This window comes from Zingiber officinale, chromosome 1B (genome assembly GCF_018446385.1).
Source record: "Zingiber officinale cultivar Zhangliang chromosome 1B, Zo_v1.1, whole genome shotgun sequence".
Lineage (NCBI taxonomy): Eukaryota > Viridiplantae > Streptophyta > Magnoliopsida > Zingiberales > Zingiberaceae > Zingiber > Zingiber officinale.
In genome coordinates this window covers 74,354,144-74,363,114 of record NC_055986.1, presented here as the reverse complement: position 1 = coordinate 74,363,114, position 8,971 = coordinate 74,354,144, and the positions used below count along the sequence as shown (strand labels likewise).

The window sequence follows — 8,971 nt, the reverse complement described above, 5'->3', positions numbered from 1 at the left end:
CATGAGAAATTTTCCTACATCCTTTTCTGCAAGATTTTTATCTCCCATTGTGCAACCTCAAATTGAAGCAGAAAGTTTCCAACTAGACCCAGAGTTAATTTTTATGATACAAGATCACAAATTTTGAGGAGAAGTATCAGAAAGTCCTTATCTGCATCTTGAAACATTTTTAGAGATTTGTGATATGGTGAAATATGAAGGAGTGTCAGCAGATACAGTTCGATTGATGGCATTTCCTTTCAGTATCAAGGATAAAGCAAGGACTTAGTTATATTCTCTCCATCCTCAAAGTATCACAAGTTAGGAGCAATTAGAGAAGCAATTTCTGAATCATTTTTTTCCTCCAAGCATAACAGTGTATATGAGGAATTGCATAACAAATTTTGCACAAGCATATGGAGAATCATTGTTTGAAGCAAGGGATAGATTCAAGAGTCTTCAAAGACAGTGCCCTCATCATGGTTTTGAAAAATGGTTGATTATGCACATATTCTATGGGGGAATTTCTTTTTCAGACAAGAGTATATTAGATTCATCAGTTGGAGGTTCTTTTATGGACAAAAGTGTAGATCAAGCATATATGTTAATTGTGTTGGGATTTTCGAGCCGCAAAAATCGCTTTTGCATTGTGGAAACCCCGAAATCCTATGCCACCGGATCCGTGCGAATATTAAAATTTTACATGTACAAGTTTTCTAATCCTAGATCTACTTTAGATCTACATGTTTAGGAGTTTATACCTTTGATGCGAAACCCTTCGCTTATCCCGCTCGTCCAAGGTTCGCCGGATCTCAAGGGTGTCAAGTGAACACCCCTTTATGTATATCCACACGAACAAAAAGGTGGAGAAGAAACCTTAGAGTGTGCTAGCACTCTTGAAGGTTTTGGCCAAGGTGGAGGAGAGGGAGAGAAGAAGAAACAAGGAGGAAGAAGATAAAGCCTTGAATGAGTTCTCACAATTGTAACTCATACTCCTCTAATGGTGGCCGACCACTTTAGAGGCTTTTAAACCTCTATGCAATATCAAGAGTCACAACTCTTGATCTCCCTCATGATGTGGCACACACATAAGCCAATCTTGATGATGTGGAACATCATCATTAGCCCACCTTATGCCAACTCACAAATGAGGTGGCATTGGTCAAGTCAAACTTGACCTTTCATCTTCCCTTCTCAAGTCAAGTCAAACTTGACCTCTTCTCTCCCATGGTTGATCAAATCTAACCATTTGATTCAAACTAATTTAATTTAATGAATCTATATTCATTGAATTAAATTGATTCAATGAATCCAAGTCTAAATTGATTCATTGAACACATGAATCAAATTGAGTCCAACTCAATTAGTCTAGTTTAGATTACTCTTAATCCAATTTGGTTCATCACATGAACCTAATCCTCTAGATACATCAAATGAACCTAATCTCCATCTAATTACTCTTTGTGTGTGACCCTATAGGTTCTTGTAACGTTGACAATGCTCCTAAACCCATTTAGAAGCATAAGTAATGAGCGGTATCTAGCAACACATCATTACTACCCAAGTTACAAGAATGTTGAGACCCAACATCACCTTGTGACTACTAATTGTGACTTTTCACAATATATGACAAATGTCCTTCTATCCTTGACATCTAGAATAATCAATTTGAGGCATAGACGGTGTCATCCTCTGATCAATCTAAATCTTAAACTCCAAGTAGACTCACTCTAATCAAATGAGCTCAATATCTCATATTGACTAACTTGGGCATGGCCATGCACTTAGTGGTCTCACTCTATCAAGAATAACGATGTCACTCCCGTTATATAGGAGGGATAGATCCCATCTACATCACTCACATCCCTCTGCATAATTTGTTACATACCCAGTAATCGCCTTTATAGTCCACCCAATTACGGGTAACGTTTGACGAAGCCAAAGTACGCAACTCCTTATGTAGGGAACCATGGTGACTTCAGGTCCAAGGACTAATAGTCATACTAATAGTCACATGAGAAAGTATATGACACTCATATAATGATCCATGATACTTTCTCATGGCGGGTCATTCAATATACATTCTCCAATGCATACCCATGTGTCAACTTGATATCTCTATATCCATGACTTGTGAGATCAAGTCATCGAGTTGACCTACATGCTAGTCTCGTCGCATTAACATTGTCCCTGAATGTTAATACTTGACAAGGAATGATTAAGAGTAGTGTTCTCTATATCATCTCATTATCGATTCAACCAATCGATTGATATAGATAAGAACCTTCTACTCAAGGACGCTATTATACTTAGTTATTTGGCACCAATACAAGTAAGTATAATAACAAAAAACAAATGCCTTTATGTACATAGGAATATGATACAATGAGTCCATACAATAATCATCATATGATTGGCTCTAGGGCTCTAACTAACAATCTTCCACTAGCACTAGTGCAAAACAGTGTAGGCTCTAAGGCCCAATGACCTAGTGTGACCATTATGCTTTCTCTGTGCCAAAGCCTTCGTCAAGGGATCAGCGATGTTAGCCTCTATGGGTACTCTATAAATCTTCACATCTCCTCTATCGATGATCTCTCGAATGAGATGGAAGCGTCGTAGTATGTGTTTGGTCCGCTGGTGTGAGCGAGGTTCCTTAGCCTGTGCAATTGCTCCATTGTTGTCACAATAGAGCTCTATCGGATCGGCTATGCTAGGAACCACCCCAAGCTCAGTAGTGAACTTGCGGATCCAAATTGCCTCCTTTGCTACTTTTGATGCAGCGATATACTCGGCCTCTGTTGTAGAATCAGCAACTATGTCCTGCTTCAAACTCTTCCAGCTCACAGCACTACCATTCAAGCAAAACACGAACCCAGACTGCGATCTATAATCATCCTGGGCAGTTTGGAAGCTGGCATCACTATAACCCTTTACAGCTAGCTCATCATCGCCTCCATATATTAAGAAATATTCTTTAGTCCTTTTTAAGTACTTAAGAATATTTTTGACTGCTATCCAGTGACTTTCACCTGGATCTGACTGGTATCTGCTCGTCATGCTCAAAGCATACGAAACATCAGGACGAGTACATAGCATGTCGTACATGATAGATCCTATGGCTGAGGCATAAGGGATCGTATCCATACGGTCTCTCTCCTCTCTAAAAGAGGGACTTTGAGTCTTCGAAAGACTCACACCATGTGACATCGGCAGAAATCCCTTATTGGAGTTCTGCATGGAAAACCGTAGTAATACCTTGTCAATATATGTACTCTGATTTAGGCCAAGAAATCACTTAGATCTATCTCTATAGATCTGTATGCCTAGAATACGGGCTGCTTCACCTAAGTCCTTCATTGAGAAACAAGTCCCTAGCTAAGTCTTTACAGACTATAGTAAAGGGATGTCGTTCCCAATGAGTAGTATGTCATCCACATACAATACAAGGAAGACAACTATGTTCCCTACAACCTTCTTGTAGACACAGTGTTCATCTTCATTCTTGATGAAACCAAACTATTTGATTGCATCATCAAATCGAAGATTCCAGCTCCAAGAAGCTTGCTTTAGTCCATAAATGGACTTATGCAGCTTGCATACTCTACCAGTATGCTATGGATCTACAAAACCCTCAGGTTGTGTCATGTACACATCCTCGAGCAGGTTTCCATTCAGAAACGCGATTTTGACATCCATCTGCCAGATCTCATAATCATGGTATGCTGCAATAGCAAGCATGATCCGAATGAACTTAAACATCGCTACTGGAGAAAAGGTTTCATCATAGTCAATACCATGAATTTGTTTGAAACCTTTATCTACCAGACGACCCTTATATATCAGTCCATCAATGTCAGTCTTTCTCTTAAAGACCCACTTACACCCAATGGGTTTAACCCCTTCAGGTGAATCAACCAAAGTCCATACTTGGTTGGTGTACATGGATTCCATTTTGGATCTCATGGCCTCTAGCCATTTCTCGGAATCTGGTCTCATCACAGCTTCTTGATAAGAGGTAGGCTCATTCTCAATGAGCATAGCGTCATCATGGTCAGACAAGAGAAATGAGTATCTCTCAAGCTGACGACGTACCCTATCAGACCTGCGAAGAGGTATGTCTACTTGAGCTGGTTGTTGTTCCTTAACTCCTTGTGGAATAATCTCATCATCCACAACACTTTGTGGTTCCAGTTCAACTTCTATCAAGGCTTCAGTGCTATGGTCCATATCTTGAACTTCTTCAAGATTGAACGCACTCTCACTAGTTTTTCTAGTAATGAAGTCCCTTTCTAGAAAAACCCCAGTTTTAGCCACAACTACTTTGTGTTGACTGGGAATATAGAAGTAATATCCCTTCGTTTCCTTGGGATATCCTATAAAATAGCACTTATCAGATTTAGGTCCCATTTTGTCTGAGACTTGACGTCAAACGTAAGCCTCACAACCCCAAATCCTCATAAAAGATACCTAGGCATCTCTCCCAGTCCATATCCTATATGGTATCTTTATCATAGCCTTGGATGGAACACGGTTGAGTATGAAGGCTGCTGTGTCCAGAGCATAGCCCCAAAGAGATATAGGAAGATCTGTGTGACTCATCATAGACCGTACCATATCTAATAGGGTACGATTCCTTCTTTCAGATACACCATTCCACTGTGATGTTCTAGGAGGAGTGAGCTGGGATAAAATCCCATACTCAGCTAGATAGTCACGAAACTCATGGCTAAGGTATTCTCCACCTCGATCTGATCGAAGTATCTTAATACTCTTGCCAAGCTAGTTTTGTACTTCATTCTTGAATTCTTTGAACTTTTCAAAGGATTCTGACTTATGTGTCATCAAATACACATAACCATATCTACTGAAGTCATCAGTAAATGTAATGAAGTACCTATAACCACCTCTTGCAGCGTCATTGAAAGGTCCACATACATCACTATGTATAAGTCCTAACAAGTCAGTCGCTCTCTCGTTATGTCCACTAAAGGGAGTCTTGGTCATCTTGCCCAGTAGGCATGACTCACATGTCTCATATGATTCAAAATCAAATGAGTCCAGCAAACCATCTTTATGAAGCTGGGATAATCGTTTGTCATTTATATGACCTAAGCGACAGTGCCAGAGATAGGTTTGGTTCATTTCATTTGATTTAAACCTTTTGATATTTATGTTATAGATGGGGTTCTCTAAGTCTAGAATATAGAGTCCGTTAATCAGAGGTGCATTACAATAGAGCATATCATTTAAATAAACTGAACAACATTTGTTCTTTATTATAAATGAAAAGCCTTTCTTGTCCAAATAAGAAATTGATATAATGTTCTTAGTAAGAGCAGGCACATAACAACAATCATCTACTTCTAGTACAAGCCTAGAGGGCAGAGATAGAGAATAAGTCCCTACAGTAACAGCAGCAACCCGTGCTCCATTGCCAACTCGTAGGTCCACCTCGCCCTTCGTCAATGCCCTGCTATTTCTCAACGCCTGCACATTAGTACAAATGTGAGAAGCACATCCGGTATCTAATACCCATGATGAAGAAATAGAGAGATTAACTTCTATAACATATATACCTGAAGTAGAAGTCTCACTTCTCTTCTTCTTAAGATTTTCTAGGTAGACTTTGCAGTTTCTCTTCCAGTGCCTGGTCTGACCGAAGTGGAAGCAGGTAGCATCCTTGGCGAACCCTCCTTTGGGTTTCAGTGCCTTGCCTTTGCCCTTGACTTGGGACTTTTCCTTACCTTTAGGCTTGCCCTTGCCTTTGTTCCTTTGCACCATCAAAATGGAGTTGGGCTTAACCTTCTTAAGGTTGATCTCAGTAGTTCTCAACATACTCAAAAGCTCAGGCAGTGACTTGTCAATTTCATTTATGTTGTAGTTCATGACGAATTGACTGTAGCTCTCTGGCAAGGATTGCAAGACCAAATCAGTGGTCAGCTCTTGGCCAAGGGGGAATCCCAACCTCTGTAGGTTTTCTATGTACCCAATCATCATGAGTACATATGGACCTACGGGAGTCCCGTCTTGCATCTTGCACTGAAATAGTGCCTTAGAAATCTCGAATCTCTCGTGCCTAGTTTGTCCTTGATATAGTTGACGAAGATGTTCAACCATATCATAAACACCCATCAACTCATGTTGCTTCTGAAGCTCAGAGTTCATGGTCGCGAGCATGAGACAGGACACATCTAATGCGTCATCTTGATGCTTCTTATAAGCATCACGGTCAGCTCGCGTGGCAGTGGCAGGAGGTGCCTCGGGAATGGGCTACTCCAGGATGTACAATTTTCGTTCCTGTGTGAGAATAATTCTCAGGTTCCTGTACCAGTCCAGGAAGTTAGCTCCATTGAGCTTGTCCTTATCAAGGACAGAACGCAGGGAGAAGGTGTTCGTGTTTGACGACATGACAATCTACAACAGAAAATGCAGAAAATAAATAATCATATTCCACTAATCATTTAATTAGGCCTTTAACTAAATGATGCTCCCACTGAATTATAGAACTTTTGTAGAATCAAGTCATGGATGTGGTCAAACCACACCTACTAGATTCTAACCAACTTGTTATAATTCTTGCGGGACAAGATCCACATCATACTAAGCCTTGAGTTAGCTTTGGCTAAATCGCCCAAGACTTAGTATGATCAGTAGGTAACTAATTACCAATTACATCTCTATGCAACTCTTGTTTATAGGATCAAGATCCGCATGTATATTAAAACTTGAGTTAGCTTTGGCTAAATCGCCCAAGAGTTAATATAAATGTGATTTTGACCTATCTACCAACCATTGGAAAATGCCTATAGTTAAACCCGATCCAATTGAGTTTAACTAGTTTTACTCAATCTAATTGAGTTTGTACTCACCCATGCGTTGATAGGCGGGACCAAGATTGTCCCTCCACACCCTACCAAGATAATATACGTTGCTCTGCTTTGGCAGATTCAACAACAACATGTGATCGAGGTAGTGATGGGTATCACGACATGGTAGGCATTTCGAGTTGACGCGATTTAGATCTAATCTAATCGTTGATGTATATCATATACTCGATTTAGATCTAATCTAATCGTGATGCATCATATACGCGATTTAGATCTAATCTAATCGTTAAAGCACTAATTAATTACTCTACTCTAGTATGCATCACATACACACACACAAGTAATTAATTAAATTATGATTAGTCATGGCCTTACTACGATCTTCTCAAGCCAATGTGAAGATCGGATGGTCAACCTAGGGTCAACAGCTTCTCCAAGCTCCTCCCTTTGACCGCCATGTGTTGCTCGCACCCTCCTCGCAACTCCTCCTCGAGTGGACCTTCCACAGCTCCATTTTGTACATTACAAAGATGAAACTCGAGTTACATTCAAGTCTAAACTATTTTACAATAGGAAATAAAATAGAAAGGCACGACGCGCAGGTCGTGTATCAAATATACAACACGCACAATCACACAAAAATGGCGTGCAGGCCATATTATGAATTACAACACATGTAACCAATCCAATTTGGGGTTTTTTGGGCCATGACCATCACAAATCATACATAATTCTAAATTATGTATTTTATATAAATTTATGTAATTTTATTACTATTTTTATGATTTTATGAGTCGCAACTTCCCGGCGGTCCCGTTTAGTGATTTCGGGCGCGATCGCAGGGCAATGCCTCTTGCGGGGTTAGGGCCAGCACTCCTTGTCACGAAATGAATCTCACGAGTGTCCTACGATGATCTTACAGCGCCTTTAGCCGCTGTCCCAAAATATTTTGGGCGAGACCTTACCGTTACGGAAGGTGTTTCTCGGTAGTCGAAGCCTACAAGTGTTCAAACACTTGTTGCTTCGCTTCTACGAGAAAAATACTCTTAAAAACCATAAAATTAACAAAATCACATAAACTTACAGAACTTTAATTTTTCATAAAAATTAAAATAAAAACAAGTACATGTTCGCACGTGGAACTTACAGAAACTTAACACGTTCGACCCAAATCACCTTAAGTTATTAATTCCATTAAATATTAATTTCCATAATTGGTTCCCAATACTGACGTGGCGAGGCACATGGCCTTCTTGGATATGGGAGCAACCACCACCGACTAGACAAAACCTTTTATGGAAAGCTAATATTTAATTTCCTAAAATAACTTTAGGTTAACCGAAAAGAACAATCAAATCACAAGGAAAAATAAAACAAAAGAACACAACATCGAAAAACATATTCGAAATACTAGAATCGTAAGCCTGTATTTGGTATTATTTCCATAAATAACTAGTATGATGCGGAAAGGAAAAATTACTAGTTATACCTTCTAGAAAGACCTCTTGATCTTCTACCGTATTCCTCTTCTAACCTCGGACGTTGTGTGGGCAACGATCTTCCGAGATGAGAAACCACCAACCACCTTCTTCTCCTCCTAGCTAGGTTCGGCCACAACAAGGAAGCTTTACCAAGGATGAAGAACAAAACACCAACCAAGCTCCAAGAGATGCAAGCTTTCTCTCCTTCTTCTTATTCTTCTTCTTCTTCAAGTAGTATCCGGCCACCGCAAGAGCTCCAAGGGAGATGAAGGATTCGGCCACCACAAGAGGAAGAGAGGGAGAGGATGATGGCCAGCCACAACACCAAGGAAAAGAGGAAGAGAAATAATAGAGGTTGTACCCATGAAGGCACCCTCACCCCTTCTTTTATATTCCTTGGCCTTGGCAAATTAGGAAATTTAATTACAATAAAATTTCCTTGACATGATTTAATTGAGAAAAATAAAATAAAATTTCCCAATTAAAAACATAATGGTCGGCCACATCATGAAGGAATAAATTAGACAAGTTTTAATCAACAAATTAAAACTTCCTAATTTGTTTCCGAAAATTTTTAAAATAAAATTTCTCTTCAAAAATCTCTTTATAGTTGAAAAAAAGAAATTTCTATAATTTTAATTTTTCAATATGTGAATAATTTTTAAAGAGAAAATAAAATAT

At 39.4% G+C, this 8,971-nt stretch overlaps 1 non-coding gene across 1 annotated transcript; it reads right to left on the bottom strand.

Annotated features, from left to right (window-relative positions):
* Positions 1-359: 359 nt before the first annotated feature.
* Positions 360-465, bottom strand: LOC121993736. The gene has a single exon (XR_006115387.1). It is a non-coding gene; the product is annotated as a small nucleolar RNA R71 (small nucleolar RNA).
* Positions 466-8,971: the final 8,506 nt, after the last annotated feature.